Here is a 17,687-nt window from a genome sequence, read left to right on the forward strand (position 1 = left end):
GTATTGTCAGGTGACATTAAGCCCTGAAGTTAGTAATGGAGAGGTGTCTATAATCACAGCTGAGAGCTCACGCTGTCTTCTGTCTTCTGACACCGTGGGAACTGCAGCTCTCTGACCAGCAGGGTCAGAAGTAGTGTTTTCCGTGCTGTCATGCACATAAAAGCGCAGCAAACACTGGATGTTCAGGCCCCCATTCAAGTGAATGGGGTCTGGGTTTGGGTCCGGATACTGTTCTGGTACCTGAACCTGAATGTTTTATAACTGTTCCACTGAACCCACTGGACCTGAACATCTAGGTGTCCGCCCATCTCTAGAAATGATCTCTAAAAAGACTAAAGTTAAAGACGACACATTTCCTTTGTATTTTAGGCAATATATATATATATATATATATATATATATATATTTATATATATAAATATAGTCATTTTTTTCATTTTAAAAATTACAAAAAGGAAAATGTGCCGAAGCAAAAGTTAGAGATTTGTGTTCTCAGAAAACTTTGACCAATATTTCAGACCTTAATTAGCCTGTGAAGGTTATGGCTTGTCCATCATCATTGTTAGGAAGGGCCAGGTGATGCACATTTCTCAGCTTTCTAAAAACTCAGCCTCCTCTAACCTTGTGCCAAAAAACAATAGCTATGGTTTCTTCTAAGCAGCTGTTGGTGGCAAAATTAGGTGCCTCGGCTTATACTTGTATTTGCTTATACTCGAGTATATATGGTAAGTTCTGTGGATCAATGAGGTTAAAATAGAACTCTTTGGCCACAATGATCTAAGTTATGTTTGGAGAAAAAAGGGCACAGAATTTCAGGAAAAGAGCATCTCGCCAACCATTAAGCATGGGGGTCGATCAATAATCGAATAATGCCGATAATGCTTTGGGGTTGTGTTGCAGGCAATCGCACTGGGAACATTTCACAGGTAGAGGAGAGAATGGATCCAAGGAAATTTCAAATTATGCAAATTGTCTCTTCAGAGAGGAAGAGAGCTAGAACTCTAGTGCCACCTATTGTAAGGTAGCAATCCTACAAGTCAATGTTGACCCTTTAACGAGCCTTGTCACATGGCTGGCACTAGAGTTCTAGCTCTCTTCCTCTCTGAAGAGACAATTTGCATAATTAGCATATTACCCAGAGGAGCATTGCGGCTTTAAGTCTCCTCATCTCGGCATGCTTAGCATGTTGATCTCCGCAAGGAGAAATGATACTCCTTGGATAATGAAATTTCAACAAATTCTTGATGCAAACATAACACCATCTGTAAAAAGATGATGTTGAAAAGAGGATGGCTTCTGCAAATGGATAATGATCCTAAAAACACATCAAAATCCCCAATAGACTACTTCAAAAGGTGCAAGTTGCAGGTTTTACAATGACCCTCACAGTCCCCTGATCTGAACATCATTGAAAATCTGTGGCTAGACGTCAAAAGAGCAGTGCATGCAAGACGAACCAGGAATCTCACAGAACTTGGATAATTTTCCAAGGAAGAATGGATGAAAATCCCTTAAACAAGAATTGAAAGACACTTGTCTGGCTGCAAAATGCATTTACAAGCTGCAATACTTTTCAAAATTGGGTGCTACTAGGTACTAACCTGTTGTGAATTCCGTTCACGGACTCCCTCCTGTGGTCATGAATGGTACTTTGGTTAGTTCTGCTCTTGGACTCCCTCTGGTGGCTTCGAGCGGAACTGCTGGTCACTGAGGTTGGCTTTATCAGCTGCCCTCGTTTATTGCTATGCTGGTTTCCCCATTTAACTCCACTCAGATCGTTACTTCATGCCAGCTGTCAATGTTTCAGTATTGGTTCAGATCTCTCTTGGACTTCTCTGAGGACCTGTCTACTCCAGCAGAAGCTAAGTCTTTGCTAGTTCATTTGTTGTTACTGCTTCCTGAATATATTTCTTGGTACTGCTAAATTCTAGTCCAGCTTGCTATCATGATATTCCCTTGCTAGCTGGAAGCTCTGGGGTGCAGAGTGGCACCTCCACACCGTGAGTCGGTGTGGGGAGTCTTTTTGCTTACTCTGCGTGGCTTTTTGTAGTTTTTGTGCTGACCGCATAGTTCCCTTTTCTTCCCTCTGACTATTTAGTTAAGTCTGGCCTCCTTTGCTAAAACCTGTTTCATTCCTGTGTTTGTGACCTTCCTCTTAACTCACAGTCAATATATGTGGGGGCTGCCTTTACCTTTGGGGAATTTCTCTGAGGCAAGGTAAGGCTTCTATTTCTATCTTTAGGGGTAGTTAGCTCTTAGGCTGTGAAGAGGCATCTAGGGAGAGTTAGGTACGCTCCACGGCTATTTCTAGTGTGTGTGATAAGAGTAGGGTTTGCGGTCAGCAGAGTTCCCCCTTCCCCAGAGCTAGTCCCGATTTTGAGTTTACTCATCAGGTCATTCCGGGTGCTCCTAACCACCAGGTCCATAACAGTACAGCTGGCCGACAAAGTGTTAATGCATCTCAAAAGAGGGATAAGAGAAGTTCTGAACCCATTTTTTTTCTTTGCAGTGTGTTTTGTCTCTCTTTTCCCCTTAACCTCTGGGTGGTTCAGGACTCAAGTGTAGATATGGATATGCAAGGTCTGTCCTCTTGTATGGATCAACTTACTGCAAGGGTACAAAGCATTCAAGATTATGTAGTTCAGAATCCGATGTTAGAGCCAAGAATTCCAATTCCTGATTTGTTTTCTGGGGATAGATCTAAGTTTCTGAATTTCAAAAATAATTGTAAACTGTTTCTTGCTTTGAAACCCCGCTCCTCTGGTGACCCCATTCAGCAAGTAAAAATTATTATTTCTTTGTTGCGTGGCGACCCTCAAGACTGGGCATTCTCCCTTGCGCCAGGAGATCCTGCATTGCTTAATGTAGATGCGTTTTTTCTGGCGCTTGGATTGCTTTATGACGAACCGAATTCAGTGGATCAGGCAGAGAAAATCTTGCTAGCTTTGTGTCAGGGTCAGGATGAAGCAGAGGTATATTGTCAGAAGTTTAGAAAATGGTCTGTGCTTACTCAATGGAATGAGTGTGCCCTGGCAGCAATTTTTAGAAAGGGTCTTTCTGAAGCCCTTAAGGATGTTATGGTGGGGTTCCCCACGCCTGCTGGTCTGAATGAATCAATGTCCTTGGCCATTCAAATTGATCGGCGTTTGCGTGAGCGCAAGCTTGTGCACCATTTGGCGGTGTCCTCTGAGCAGAGGCCTGAGCTTATGCAATGTGATAGAACTTTGACCAGAACTGAACGGCAAGAACACAGACGTCAGAATGGGCTGTGTTTTTACTGCGGTGACCCCGGTCATGCTATCTCTGATTGTCCTAAGCGCACTAAGCGGTTCGCTAGGTCTGTCACCATTGCTACTGTACAGCCTAAATTTCTTTTGTCTGTTACTCTGATTTGCTCTTTGTCATCCTACTCGGTTATGGCATTTGTGGATTCAGGCGCTAGCCTGAATTTGATGGACTTGGAGTTTGCCAGGCGCTGTGGTTTTTTCTTGGAGCCTTTGCAGTATCCTATTCCATTAAGAGGAATTGATGCCACGCCGTTGGCCAAGAATAAACCTCAGTACTGGACTCAGTTGACCATGTGCATGGCTCCTGCACATCAGGAAGATATTCGCTTTTTGGTGTTGCATAATTTGCATGATGTGGTCGTGTTGGGTTTGCCATGGCTACAGGTTCATAATCCAGTATTGGATTGGAAATCAATGTCTGTGTCTAGTTGGGGTTGTCAAGGGGTACATGGCGATGTTCCGTTGGTGTCAATTTCTTCTTCCACTCCTTCTGAAGTCCCTGAGTTTTTGTCGGATTACCAGGATGTATTTGATGAGCCCAAATCCAGTGTCCTACCCCCTCATAGGGATTGTGATTGTGCTATAAATTTGATTCCTGGTAGTAAGTTTCCTAAGGGCCGACTTTTCAATTTATCTGTGCCGGAGCACGCCGCTATGCGGAGTTATATAAAGGAGTCCTTGGAGAAAGGGCATATTCGCCCGTCTTCATCACCGTTGGGAGCAGGGTTCTTTTTTGTGGCCAAGAAGGATGGTTCTCTGAGACCTTGTATAGATTATCGCCTTCTCAATAAAATCACGGTCAAATTTCAGTACCCTTTGCCTCTGCTGTCTGATTTGTTTGCTCGGATTAAGGGGGCTAGTTGGTTCACCAAGATAGATCTTCGAGGGCGTATAACCTTGTGCGTATTAAACAGGGCGATGAATGGAAAACAGCATTTAATACGCCCGAGGGCCATTTTGAGTACCTGGTAATGCCATTCGGGCTTTCAAATGCTCCATCTGTGTTTCAGTCCTTTATGCATGACATCTTCCGAAAGTATCTGGATAGATTCATGATTGTATATTTGGATGATATTTTGGTCTTTTCGGATGATTGGGAGTCTCATGTGAAAAAGGTCAGAATGGTATTCCAGGTCCTTCGTGCTAATTCCTTGTTTGTGAAGGGGTCTAAATGTCTCTTCGGAGTTCAGAAGGTTTCCTTTTTGGGCTTCATTTTTTCCCCTTCTACTATCGAGATGGATCCTGTTAAAGTTCAGGCCATTTATGATTGGACTCAACCTACATCTGTGAAGAGCCTCCAGAAATTCCTGGGCTTTGCTAATTTTTACCGTCGCTTCATCGTTAATTTTTCTAGTGTGGTTAAACCTTTGACTGATTTGACCAAGAAAGGTGCTGATGTGGTGAATTGGTCCTCTGCGGCCGTTGAGGCTTTTCAGGAGCTGAAACGTCATTTTTCTTCGGCCCCTGTGTTGCGTCAGCCAGATGTTTCGCTCCCTTTTCAGGTCGAGGTTGATGCTTCTGAGATTGGAGCAGGGGCTGTTTTGTCTCAAAGAAGTTCTGATGGCTCTGTGATGAAGCCATGTGCCTTCTTTTCTAGAAAGTTTTCGCCTGCTGAGCGTAATTATGATGTTGGCAATCGGGAGCTGCTAGCTATGAAGTGGGCATTCGAGGAGTGGCGACATTGGCTTGAGGGAGCCAAGCACCGCATGGTGGTCTTGACGGATCACAAAAATCTGACTTATCTCGAGTCTGCCAAGCGGTTGAATCCTAGACAGGCTCGATGGTCGCTGTTTTTCTCCCGTTTCGATTTTGTGGTCTCATACCTTCCAGGTTCTAAGAATGTGAAGGCGGATGCCCTTTCTAGGAGTTTTGTGCCTGATTCTCCGGGAGTCCCAGAGCCGGCTGGTATTCTCAAAGAGGGGGTAATTCTGTCTGCCATCTCCCCTGATTTGCGGCGGGTGCTGCAGGAGTTTCAGGCTGATAGACCTGACCGTTGTCCAGCGGAGATACTGTTTGTCCCTGATAGGTGGACTAGCAGAGTTATTTCTGAGGTTCATTGCTCGGTGTTGGCCGGTCATCCTGGGATTTTTGGTACCAGAGATTTGGTGGCTAGGTCCGTTTTGGTGGCCTTCCTTGTCGCGGGATGTGCGTTCTTTTGTGCAGTCCTGTGGGACTTGTGCTCGGGCTAAGCCCTGCTGTTCTCGTGCCAGTGGGTTGCTTTTGCCCTTGCCAGTCCCGAAAAGGCCTTGGACGCATGTTTCCATGGATTTTATTTCAGATCTTCCTGTCTCTCAAAGGATGTCTGTCATCTGGGTGGTTTGTGATCGCTTTTCTAAGATGGTCCATTTGGTACCCTTGCCTAAATTACCTTCCTCCTCTGATTTGGTGCCATTATTTTTTCAACATGTGGTTCGTTTGCATGGCATTCCGGAGAACATTGTTTCGGACAGAGGTTCCCTGTTTGTCTCTAGGTTTTGGCGGTCCTTTTGTGCTAAGATGGGCATTGATTTGTCTTTTTCTTCGGCTTTCCATCCTCAAACAAATGGCCAAACCGAACGAACCAACCAGACTTTGGAAACCTATCTGAGATGCTTTGTTTCTGCTGATCAGGATGATTGGGTGACCTTCTTGCCAATGGCTGAGTTCGCCCTTAATAATCGGGCTAGTTCTGCTACTTTGGTTTCGCCTTTTTTTTGCAATTCTGGTTTTCATCCTCGTTTTTCTTCAGGGCAGGTTGAGCCTTCTGACTGTCCTGGTGTGGATTCTGTGGTGGACAGGTTGCAGCAAATTTGGACTCACGTAGTGGACAATCTGACGTTGTCCCAGGAGAAGGCTCAACGTTTCGCTAACCGCCGTCGTTGTGTTGGTCCCCGACTTCGTGTTGGGGATTTGGTTTGGTTGTCTTCTCGTTATGTTCTTATGAAGGTTTCTTCTCCTAAGTTTAAGCCTCGTTTCATTGGTCCTTATAAGATTTCTGAAATTCTCAACCCTGTGTCATTTCGTTTGGTCCTTCCAGCTTCTTTTGCCATCCATAATGTGTTCCATAGGTCGTTGTTGCGGAGGTACGTGGCGCCTATGGTTCCCTCCGTTGATCCTCCAGCTCCGGTGTTGGTTGAGGGGGAGTTGGAGTATGTGGTGGAAAAAATTTTGGATTCTCGTATTTCGAGACGGAAGCTTCAGTACCTGGTTAAGTGGAAGGGCTATGATCAGGAGGATAATTCCTGGGTTGTTGCCTCCGATGTCCATGCTGCCGATTTAGCTCGTCCTGATCGGCCTGGGGGGCCCTGGTGAGGGTTCGGTGACCCCTCCTCAAGGGGGGGGTACTGTTGTGAATTCCGTTCTCGGACTCCTGTTGTGAATTTGGATTCTGGGCTCCCCCGGTGGCTACTGGTGGAATTGAACTTGTGACATCATCTTCCCTGTTCACCTGTTCTGATTAGATCTGGGTGTCGCTATATAACCTGGCTTCTCTGTTAGATGCTTGCCGGTCAACAATGTTATCAGAAGCCTCTCTGTGCTTGTTCCTGCTCCCAGACATCTACTAGATAAGTTGGACATTCGTCCATGTTTTGTTTTTGTATTTTGGTTCCAGTTCACAGCTGCAGTTTCGTTACTGTGTCTGGAAAGCTCTTGTTGATCAGGAATTGCCACTCTGGTATTATGAGTTAATGCCAGAGTCCTAAAGTAATTTCTGGATGTGTTTTGTTAGGGTTTTCTACTGACCATGAAAGTATGCTTTCTGTCTTCTGCTATCTAGAAAGCGGACCTCAAATTTGCTAAAACTATTTTCCTGCTGCGTTTGTTGTTTCATCTCATATCACCGCCAATATATGTGGGGGGCCTCTGTCTCCTTTTTGGGCATTTTTCTAGAGGTGAGTCAGGTCTTATATTTCCCTCTGCTAGCATTATTTAGTTCTCCGGCCGGCGCTGGGCATATAGGGATAAAAAGTAGGACATGCTACCTGGCTACTTCTAGATGATGCGGTAGGTTTAGTTCATGGTCAGTATAGTTACATCTTCCAAGAGCTTGTTCCTATTGAGGCTTATGCTAGTTCTCTGGCCATGGAGATCATGATAGTTTGACCGGCCCACTAAAGGGTTAAAATCCTTGGCTGAGAAAGGAGAGAAATAAGAAGTCTGCTGAAAATTTTTTTTTTTTTTTTTTTTTTTCTCTAGTAGTTAGTGTGCTCTTAATTGGATCACTTGCCAGTCTGTCTATGCTGCAGTCTTTCTTTTTTTTCTCTCTCCTTCTAATCTTTGAATGGCTCTATGTTCACCTGTCTATAATGGATCTACAGAGTGTAACTGCAGGTTTGAATAATCTCGCCACGAAAGTACAAAGTTTGCAAGATTTTGTTGTTCATGCTCCGGTATCAGAGCCGAGAATTCCTTTGCCGGAATTCTTCTCAGGGAATAGATCTAGCTTTCAGAATTTTAGAAATAATTGTAAGTTATTTTTGTCCCTGAAATCTCGTTCTGCTGGAGACCCTGCACAGCAGGTTGGGATTGTGATTTCCTTGCTCCGCGGCGACCCTCAAGATTGGGCTTTTGCATTGGCACCAGGGGATCCTGCATTGCGCAATGTGGATGCGTTTTTTCTGGCCTTGGGCTTGCTGTATGAGGAACCTCATTTGGAACTTCAGGCAGAAAAAACTTTGATGTCCCTATCGCAGGGGCAAGATGAAGCTGAAATTTACTGCCAAAAATTCCGTAAATGGTCTGTGCTTACTCAGTGGAATGAGTGTGCCTTGGCGGCTACTTTCAGAGAGGGTCTTTCTGATGCCATTAAGGATGTTATGGTGGGGTTCCCTGTGCCTGCAAGTCTGAATGAGTCCATGACAATGGCCATTCAGATCGATAGGCGTCTGCGGGAGCGCAAACCAGTGCACCATCTGGCGGTGTCCACTGAGAAGACGCCAGAAAACATGCAGTGTGATAGAATTCTGTCCAGAAGCGAGCGGCAGAATTTTAGACGGAAAAATGGGTTGTGTTTCTATTGTGGGGATTCTACTCATGTTATATCAGCATGCTTTAAGCGTACTAAAAAGCTTGATAAATCCGTTCCCATTGGCACTTTACAGTCTAAATTTATTTTGTCTGTGACCCTGATTTGCTCTTTGTCATCTATTACTACGGACGCCTATATCGACTCTGGCGCCGCTTTGAGTCTTATGGATTGGTCCTTTGCCAATCGTTGTGGGTATGATTTAGAGCCTTTGGAGACTCTTATTCCTCTGAAGGGGATTGACTCCACCCCATTGGCTAATAATAAACCACAATACTGGACACAAGTGACTATGTGTATTAATCCGGATCACCAGGAGACTATTCGTTTTCTGGTGCTGTATAATCTACATGATGATTTGGTGCTGGGATTGCCATGGCTGCAGTCTCACAACCCAGTCCTTGACTGGAGAACTATGTCTGTGTTGAGCTGGGGATGTAAGGGGACTCATGGGGACGTACCTTTGGTGTCCATTTCATCATCTATTCCCTCTGAAATCCCTGAGTTCCTGTCTGATTATCGTGACGTCTTTGAAGAACCCAAGCTGGGTTCACTACCTCCGCACCGTGAGTGCGATTGTGCTATAGATTTAATTCCGGGTAGTAAATACCCAAAGGGTCGTTTATTTAATCTGTCTGTGCCTGAACATACTGCTATGCGAGAATATATAAAGGAGTCCTTGGAAAAGGGACATATTCGTCCATCGTCATCTCCCTTAGGAGCCGGTTTTTTCTTTGTGTCAAAAAAAGACGGCTCTTTGAGACCATGTATTGATTATCGGCTTTTGAATAAAATCACGGTTAAATATCAATACCCATTGCCGTTGCTGACTGATTTGTTTGCTCGCATAAAGGGGGCCAAGTGGTTCTCTAAGATTGATCTCCGTGGGGCGTATAATTTGGTGCGGATCAGGCAGGGGGATGAGTGGAAAACCGCATTTAATACGCCCGAGGGCCACTTTGAGTATTTGGTGATGCCTTTTGGTCTTTCTAATGCCCCTTCAGTCTTTCAGTCCTTTATGCATGATATTTTCCGCGATTTTTTGGATAAATTTATGATAGTGTATCTGGATGATATTCTGATTTTTTCGGATGATTGGGACTCTCATGTCCGGCAAGTTAAGAGGGTTTTTCAGGTTTTGCGGTCTAATTCTCTGTGTGTCAAGGGTTCTAAGTGCGTTTTTGGGGTTCAGAGAATTTCCTTTTTGGGATATATTTTTTCTCCCTCTTCCATTGAGATGGATCCTGTCAAGGTTCAAGCTATTTGTGATTGGACGCAGCCCTCTTCTCTTAAAAGTCTTCAGAAATTTTTGGGCTTTGCCAACTTTTATCGTCGATTTATTTCTGGTTTTTCGGATGTCGTTAAGCCATTGACCGATTTGACTAGACAGGGTGCTGATGTTGCTAATTGGTCCCCTGATGCTGTGGAGGCCTTTCAGGAGCTTAAGCGCCGTTTTTCTTCTGCCCCTGTGTTGCGTCAGCCTGATGTGACTCTTCCTTTTCAGGTTGAGGTCGACGCTTCTGAGATCGGGGCTGGGGCAGTGTTGTCGCAGAAAAGTTCTGACTGCGCCGTGATGAGGCCTTGTGCCTTCTTTTCCCGTAAATTTTCGCCCGCTGAGCGGAATTATGATGTTGGGAATCGGGAGCTTTTGGCCATGAAGTGGGCGTTTGAGGAGTGGCGCCATTGGCTCGAGGGGGCCAGACATCAGGTGGTGGTATTGACTGACCACAAAAATTTGATCTATCTTGAGACCGCCAGGCGCCTGAATCCTAGACAGGCGCGCTGGTCATTATTTTTCTCTCGGTTTAATTTTGTGGTATCGTACCTACCGGGTTCTAAGAATGTTAAGGCGGATGCCCTTTCTAGGAGTTTTGAGCCTGATTCACCCGGCAACTCTGACCCCACAGGTATTCTTAAGGAGGGAGTTATCTTGTCAGCCGTTTCTCCAGACCTGCGGCGGGCCTTGCAGGAGTTTCAGGCGGATAGACCGGATCGTTGTCCGCCTGATAGGTTGTTTGTTCCTGATGATTGGACCAGTAGAGTCATCTCTGAGGTACATTCTTCTGCATTGGCAGGTCATCCTGGAATTTTTGGTACCAGGGATTTGGTGGCAAGATCCTTCTGGTGGCCTTCCCTGTCACGAGATGTGCGAGGCTTTGTGCAGTCTTGTGACGTTTGTGCTCGGGCCAAGCCTTGTTGTTCTCGGGCTAGTGGATTATTGTTGCCCTTGCCTATTCCTAAGAGGCCTTGGACACACATCTCGATGGATTTTATTTCAGATCTGCCTGTTTCTCAGAAGATGTCTGTCATCTGGGTGGTGTGTGACCGTTTTTCTAAGATGGTCCATTTGGTTCCCCTGCCCAAATTGCCTTCTTCTTCCGAGTTGGTGCCCCTGTTTTTTCAAAATGTTGTTCGTTTGCATGGTATTCCTGAGAATATCGTTTCTGACAGAGGAACCCAATTTGTGTCTAGATTTTGGCGGGCATTCTGTGCTAGGATGGGCATAGATTTGTCTTTTTCGTCTGCTTTTCACCCTCAGACTAATGGCCAGACCGAGCGGACTAATCAGACCCTGGAGACATATCTGAGGTGTTTTGTGTCTGCTGACCAGGATGATTGGGTTGCTTTTTTGCCATTGGCGGAGTTCGCCCTCAATAATCGGGCCAGCTCTGCCACTTTGGTGTCCCCGTTTTTCTGTAATTCGGGGTTCCACCCTCGATTTTCCTCCGGTCAGATGGAATCCTCGGATTGTCCTGGAGTGGATGCGGTGGTGGAGAGATTGCATCATATCTGGGGGCAGGTGATGGACAATTTAAAGTTGTCCCAGGAGAAGACTCAGCTTTTTGCCAACCGTCACCGTCGTGTTGGTCCTCGGCTTTGTGTTGGAGATTTGGTGTGGTTGTCTTCTCGTTTTGTCCCTATGAGGGTCTCATCTCCTAAGTTTAAGCCTCGGTTCATCGGTCCGTATAAAATATTGGAGATTCTTAACCCTGTTTCCTTCCGTTTGGACCTCCCTGCATCCTTTTCTATTCATAACGTTTTTCATCGGTCGTTATTGCGCAGGTATGAGGCACCGATTGTGCCTTCCGTTGAGCCTCCTGCTCCGGTGTTGGTTGAGGGTGAGTTGGAGTACGTTGTGGAAAAAATCCTAGACTCCCGTGTTTCCAGACGGAGACTCCAGTATCTGGTCAAGTGGAAGGGATACGGCCAGGAGGACAATTCTTGGGTCACTGCATCTGATGTTCATGCCTCTGATCTGGTTCGTGCCTTTCATAGGGCCCATCCTGATCGCCCTGGTGGTTCTGGTGAGGGTTCGGTGCCCCCTCCTTGAGGGGGGGGTACTGTTGTGAATTTGGATTCTGGGCTCCCCCGGTGGCTACTGGTGGAATTGAACTTGTGACATCATCTTCCCTGTTCACCTGTTCTGATTAGATCTGGGTGTCGCTATATAACCTGGCTTCTCTGTTAGATGCTTGCCGGTCAACAATGTTATCAGAAGCCTCTCTGTGCTTGTTCCTGCTCCCAGACATCTACTAGATAAGTTGGACATTCGTCCATGTTTTGTTTTTGTATTTTGGTTCCAGTTCACAGCTGCAGTTTCGTTACTGTGTCTGGAAAGCTCTTGTTGATCAGGAATTGCCACTCTGGTATTATGAGTTAATGCCAGAGTCCTAAAGTAATTTCTGGATGTGTTTTGTTAGGGTTTTCTACTGACCATGAAAGTATGCTTTCTGTCTTCTGCTATCTAGAAAGCGGACCTCAAATTTGCTAAAACTATTTTCCTGCTGCGTTTGTTGTTTCATCTCATATCACCGCCAATATATGTGGGGGGCCTCTGTCTCCTTTTTGGGCATTTTTCTAGAGGTGAGTCAGGTCTTATATTTCCCTCTGCTAGCATTATTTAGTTCTCCGGCCGGCGCTGGGCATATAGGGATAAAAAGTAGGACATGCTACCTGGCTACTTCTAGATGATGCGGTAGGTTTAGTTCATGGTCAGTATAGTTACATCTTCCAAGAGCTTGTTCCTATTGAGGCTTATGCTAGTTCTCTGGCCATGGAGATCATGACAGACTCCCTCCTGTGGTCATGAATGGTACTTTGGTTAGTTCTGCTCTTGGACCCCATCTGGTGGCTTCGAGCGGAACTGCTGGTCACTGAGGTTGGCTTTATCAGCTGCCCTCGTTTATTGCTATGCTGGTTTCCCTATTTAACTCCACTCAGATCGTTACTTCATGACAGCTGTCAATGTTTCAGTATTGGTTCAGAACTCTCTTGGACTTCTCTGAGGACCTGTCTACTCCAGCAGAAGCTAAGTCTTTGCTAGTTCATTTGTTGTTACTGCTTCCTGATTATATTTCTTGGTACTGCTAAATTCTAGTCCAGCTTGCTATCATGATATTCCCTTGCTAGCTGGAAGCTCTGGGGTGCAGAGTGGCACCTCCACACCGTGAGTCGGTGTGGGGAGTCTTTTTGCTTACTCTGCGTGGCTTTTTGTAGTTTTTGTGCTGACCGCATAGTTCCCTTTTCTTCCCTCTGACTATTTAGTTAAGTCTGGCCTCCTTTGCTAAAACCTGTTTCATTCCTGTGTTTGTGACCTTCCTCTTAACTCACAGTCAATATATGTGGGGGGCTGCCTTTACCTTTGGGGAATTTCTCTGAGGCAAGGTAAGGCTTCTATTTCTATCTTTAGGGGTAGTTAGCTCTTAGGCTGTGAAGAGGCATCTAGGGAGAGTTAGGTACGCTCCACGGCTATTTCTAGTGTGTGTGATAGGAGTAGGGTTTGTGGTCAGCAGAGTTCCCCCTTCCCCAGAGCTAGTCCCGATTTTGAGTTTACTCATCAGGTCATTCCGGGTGCTCCTAACCACCAGGTCCATAACACTAACCATGCAGGGTGACCAAGCTTTTGCATCCGACCAAAATATTTTTTTTGCCTAATATGCAAAGGAAATGTGTCATCTTTAAGTTTAGGCCTTTTAGAGATCATGGTTTCACTCACTACAGCAAGCCTTCCAGGTTCTGAAGCAGCAAAACAGCCCTAGTCCATCACATTAGCACCACCATATTTTACTGTTGGTATGATGTTTCTTTTCTAAAATGCTGTACTACTTACACCAGATGTAATGGGACATACATCTTCCAAAAAGTTCATCTTTTGTCTCGTCAGTCCACAAAGTATTTTCCAAAAGTCTGGGGGATCAACAAGATGTTTTCTGGCAAAACTGAGATGGTCCTTTATGTTCTTATTGCTCAGCAGTGGTTTTCATCATGGAACTCTGCTATGCAGGCCATTTTTTAACTGTTTCTTTCTTATGGTGGAGTCATGAATATTGACTATATCTGAGGCATGTGGGGCCTGCAGTTCTTTGGATGTTGTTGTGGGGTCTTTTATGACCTCTTGGATGAGTCATTGCTGCGCTCTTGGGGTCATTTCAGTCAGCCAGTCACTCCTGGGAAGTTTCAGCACTGTTCCATGTTTTTGCTATTTGTGGAAAATGGCTCTCACTGTGGTTCGATGGAGTCCCAAAGCTTGAGAAATGGCTTTGTAACCTTCTCCAGACTGATAAATCTCAATTACTTTGTTTCTCACTTGTTCCAGAATTTCTTTGGGTGATCTCCAGCTTTTGAGAATCTTTAGGTCTACTTCACTTTGTCAGGCAGGTCCTATTTCAGCGATTTCTTGATTGAGAACAGGTGTGGCAGTAATCAGGCATGAGTGTGGCTAGAGAATTTGAATTCAGCTTCCAAAACATGTGATAAACCACAGTTAATTTATGTTTTAAGGGGGGTGGTGAGGGATAATCACTTTTTCATTTATAAACAGCTATTTGTTTTTACTTGTGTTGTTTTCTTTGTCTAATATTTAAATTTGTTTGGTGATCTGAAACATCTATGTGTGACAAACATGCAAAAAAAATAGGAAATCGTGTACGGGGCAAATACTTTTCCACCCAACTGTAATGTATTAAAAATGGGAAAAAAATGCTACATGGGTTCAAATGGTGAAAAAAAGCACAATTCTGGCATTGTGGTAGACGGTTTCATTTGTATGGCATTCATTGTGTAGTTAAATTTACTTAGCAACCTAGTTTGCATTATTAGGATTATTGTGATACCAAGCTTGCATAGTTTTTTTATATTTTTACATTTTGGTGGTCAAAAAGTTCAGAGCTTTTTAAAATAAATATTGGGTCTTCATCACCATTTTCTAAGACCCAATTATCTTTAGTTTTCTGTTGATGGACCTTTATGGGGGCTTGTTTTTGGGGTGGCAAACTGAAAATTTTAATAGAATATTCATGACATTTAGATAGCTTTTTATTGCATTTTCAGGAGAGACGTGCAGCGATCAAGTAAATAGCAATTCTGGCTTTTCAATTTTTTTTCCTTTGCAGCTTTTCCATTTGCGCTATTTAATTTTTTTATTTCATAGATCAGACTCAGGGATTGAAGTATATTTCTGGAGTAAGTTACGCACTTAAGTGGTGAAACTTTTCATGAATTTTATGGTTGGACATGGCCACGTCTCATCCCACCCATGCACTGCCCATATTGACGCAGCTGGCTGGTATTTGCGTGAAAACAACAAAAGTTGTGATATTTTTATGCAACTTCCGAATTGTGCAAAAATATTGTGACTTAAGGAGTTTTGTGCCAGAATTGTCGCATAAAAACCATCATGAATTGTTCTCAAAATGTTTTTTTAATGCAATTTGTGTAAGACTTGATAAAGCATAAATAAATGCATTGAAAGTAAAAAAAAGCATAATGTAATCAAAATAATGTTTTGTGTCTTCAGCTCTCAGTCATACAGTATGTACTTCCACTTTAGCTCCTGTTACTGGACTGTAGAATCAATCGATTCTTTAATTCTGTCTAACATACATTCGGTAGATTAGCTAGAAGTAAGTGACAGATGGAAGAGCGCAAAACAGCAGAATTAGATTAATCACAGCATTTGTTTCATGAAATTACATAGATCTGCATAGGATCTGTCACGAAAAATTGCTATGGTCGGATGCCTTTAATCTAAATTATCTGCACTGTTATTTTTTTTAATTTAAGATGCTTTCAATAAATTTTAAATCATTTTCCAGGATTTTAAGATTGTTGCCTAAGAAGACAAAATCTTATAAAATAAATTGTCCTGTCCTGTTCACACTTAGTTCTTTGTCTAGACATTTCCTGTTGGCATTTTGACTGTTAGAAAATGTAACTTACTGAACTAATTATATTCAGTACAAAATTAAGAACCTGCTAGAAGGCTGAAGAACCTATTATGAGTCATCACTGGTAATAAAAAAAACAACAGCTAATAGATCGTCAGACTGTATTTGTCATATGTTTCCTGGATCTAGTCAAAATAATCTCTAGTATGAAACAAGACTTAAAGGGAATCTGTCACCATGTTTTTGTTACCCTCTCTGAGGTCAGCATGATGTATGCATACAGTGGGGAAGTACGCCTCTCCGTTACTAACCTCGGGGCTTGATGTCACCGGACAACACAAAGGTGACATCAATCACCCTACTATCACCCCACTTGCCACCGCTACAGGACAAGTGGGAAGAGCCGGGGCAAAGTGCTAGAATTGGCGCAGCTAATACATGTGCCTATTCTGGGCAGCTGCGGGCTGCTATTTTTAGGCTGGGGGTGGGAATATCCATGGCCCCTTGGTTGTCAAAAATGGGGGGACCCCACGCCGATGTTTTAAATTATTTATTTAATTAATTTAAAAATACAGCGTGGGGACCCCTCTATTTCAGATAACAAGCCTTGCTGAAGCCGACAGCTGAGGGTTGCAGCCCCCAGCTGTGAGTTTTGCCTGGCTGATTAACAAAAATACAGGAGGAGCAATGCCGGATTTTTTCAAATATTTGCAGCGCAGGAGCGGCTGATGATTACTCCCATTCGCCATTCCTGCTCTTGCTGTTATTAGCAGCAGCAGGTGTCGGATGATGGGAGCGGTTTATACTTGATACCTCCGATCAGAGCTGAGCTCTCACGCTGTCTTCTGACAGCATGGGAACCGCGGCTTTCTGACCTGCGGGGATGATTTCACGGCCAATAAGATGCAGTGTTTACCGCGCTGTCATGCACATAAACACTGAATGTTTCAAGTGAATGGGGTCCGAGTTCGGTTTCGGGTCCAGGTACTGGTCTGGTACCTGAACCCAAACTTTTTGTAACTGTTTGGCAGAACCCACCAGACCCGAACATCCAGGTGTCCTCCCATCTCTAATCAAGACCAAAGTCAACGCAGCCATCTATCAGGAAATTTTAGAGCACTTCTTGCTTCCCTCTGCCGACAAGCTTTTTGGAGATGGAAATTTCATTCTTCAGCAGGACTTGGCACCTGTCCACACTGCCAAAAGTACCAATACCTGGTTCAAATACAACAGTATCACTCGGCTTGATTGGCAGCAAACTCGCCTGACCTTAACTGCATAGAGAATCTATGTGGTATTGTCAAGAGGAAGATAAGAGACGACAGACCCAACAATGCAGATGAGCTGAAGGCTGCTATCAAAGCAACCTGGGCTTCCATAACCCCTCAGCAGTGCCACAGGCTGATCGCATCCATGCCACGCCGCATTGATGCAGTAATTGATGCCAAAGGAGCCCCGACCAAGTATTGAGTGCATTTACTGAACATACATTTCAGTAGGACAACATTTTGGATTTTAAAATCATTTTTTCAAGCTGCTATTATAAAGTATTCTAATTTACTGAGATAATGACTTTTGGGTTCTCGTTAGATGTAAGCCATAATCATCAACATTAACAGAAATAAACACTTGAAATAGGTCACTGCTTCACTTTTTGTACTGAGTGACTGAAATAAATTAACTTTTTGATGATATTCTAATTTTGTGGGAAGCACCTGTATGTATTCAATAAATTCCCGTAGGCTTGGGAAACAGGCATTCTCAGAGAAGGGGCCTGTTCCCCCAGATGCAAAGTGCTGATGGCAAGGTGGCAAAAAATATCGTTTTCTGCTTTGGCCCGAATTTAGAAACGCAGGTTAATGGCAGCAAAGTGAATTTGTTCCGTGGGTAAGAGAAACCTGGGCTACATCTCTGGCTAAAGTTTATTTCTAAGAAGATATGCAACATAAAAAGTCGTTCCCGATTCAACCAACGCATAATAAGGCGACAATTATATAATCCTTTATATCAATATTAGGAAAATGATCTCCTTTTTTATAGCATAAATAGCATTTACCTGTATGTAAGAAACTTCTATGCCAGGATATTTCATTGTTTTCTAAAGAGACTTATCATTGTTAAAGCCCTTGAAGTGGAAACTACAGGAACAATCAATGGACTGAATAGAGAAAAGTATAATACATTCAATGAGGGAATTCATTCGGAGCTGAATATTTGACAACTCTTCTC

General features: G+C 43.9%; 1 protein-coding gene across 1 annotated transcript in view; it reads left to right on the plus strand.

Annotated features, from left to right (window-relative positions):
* Positions 1-17,687, plus strand: part of PLXDC2 (plexin domain containing 2) — a 542,926-nt gene that overhangs the window by 387,130 nt on the left and 138,109 nt on the right. The window lies entirely within an intron of this gene.

Source organism: Ranitomeya variabilis, chromosome 6 (assembly GCF_051348905.1).
Source record: "Ranitomeya variabilis isolate aRanVar5 chromosome 6, aRanVar5.hap1, whole genome shotgun sequence".
Lineage (NCBI taxonomy): Eukaryota > Metazoa > Chordata > Amphibia > Anura > Dendrobatidae > Ranitomeya > Ranitomeya variabilis.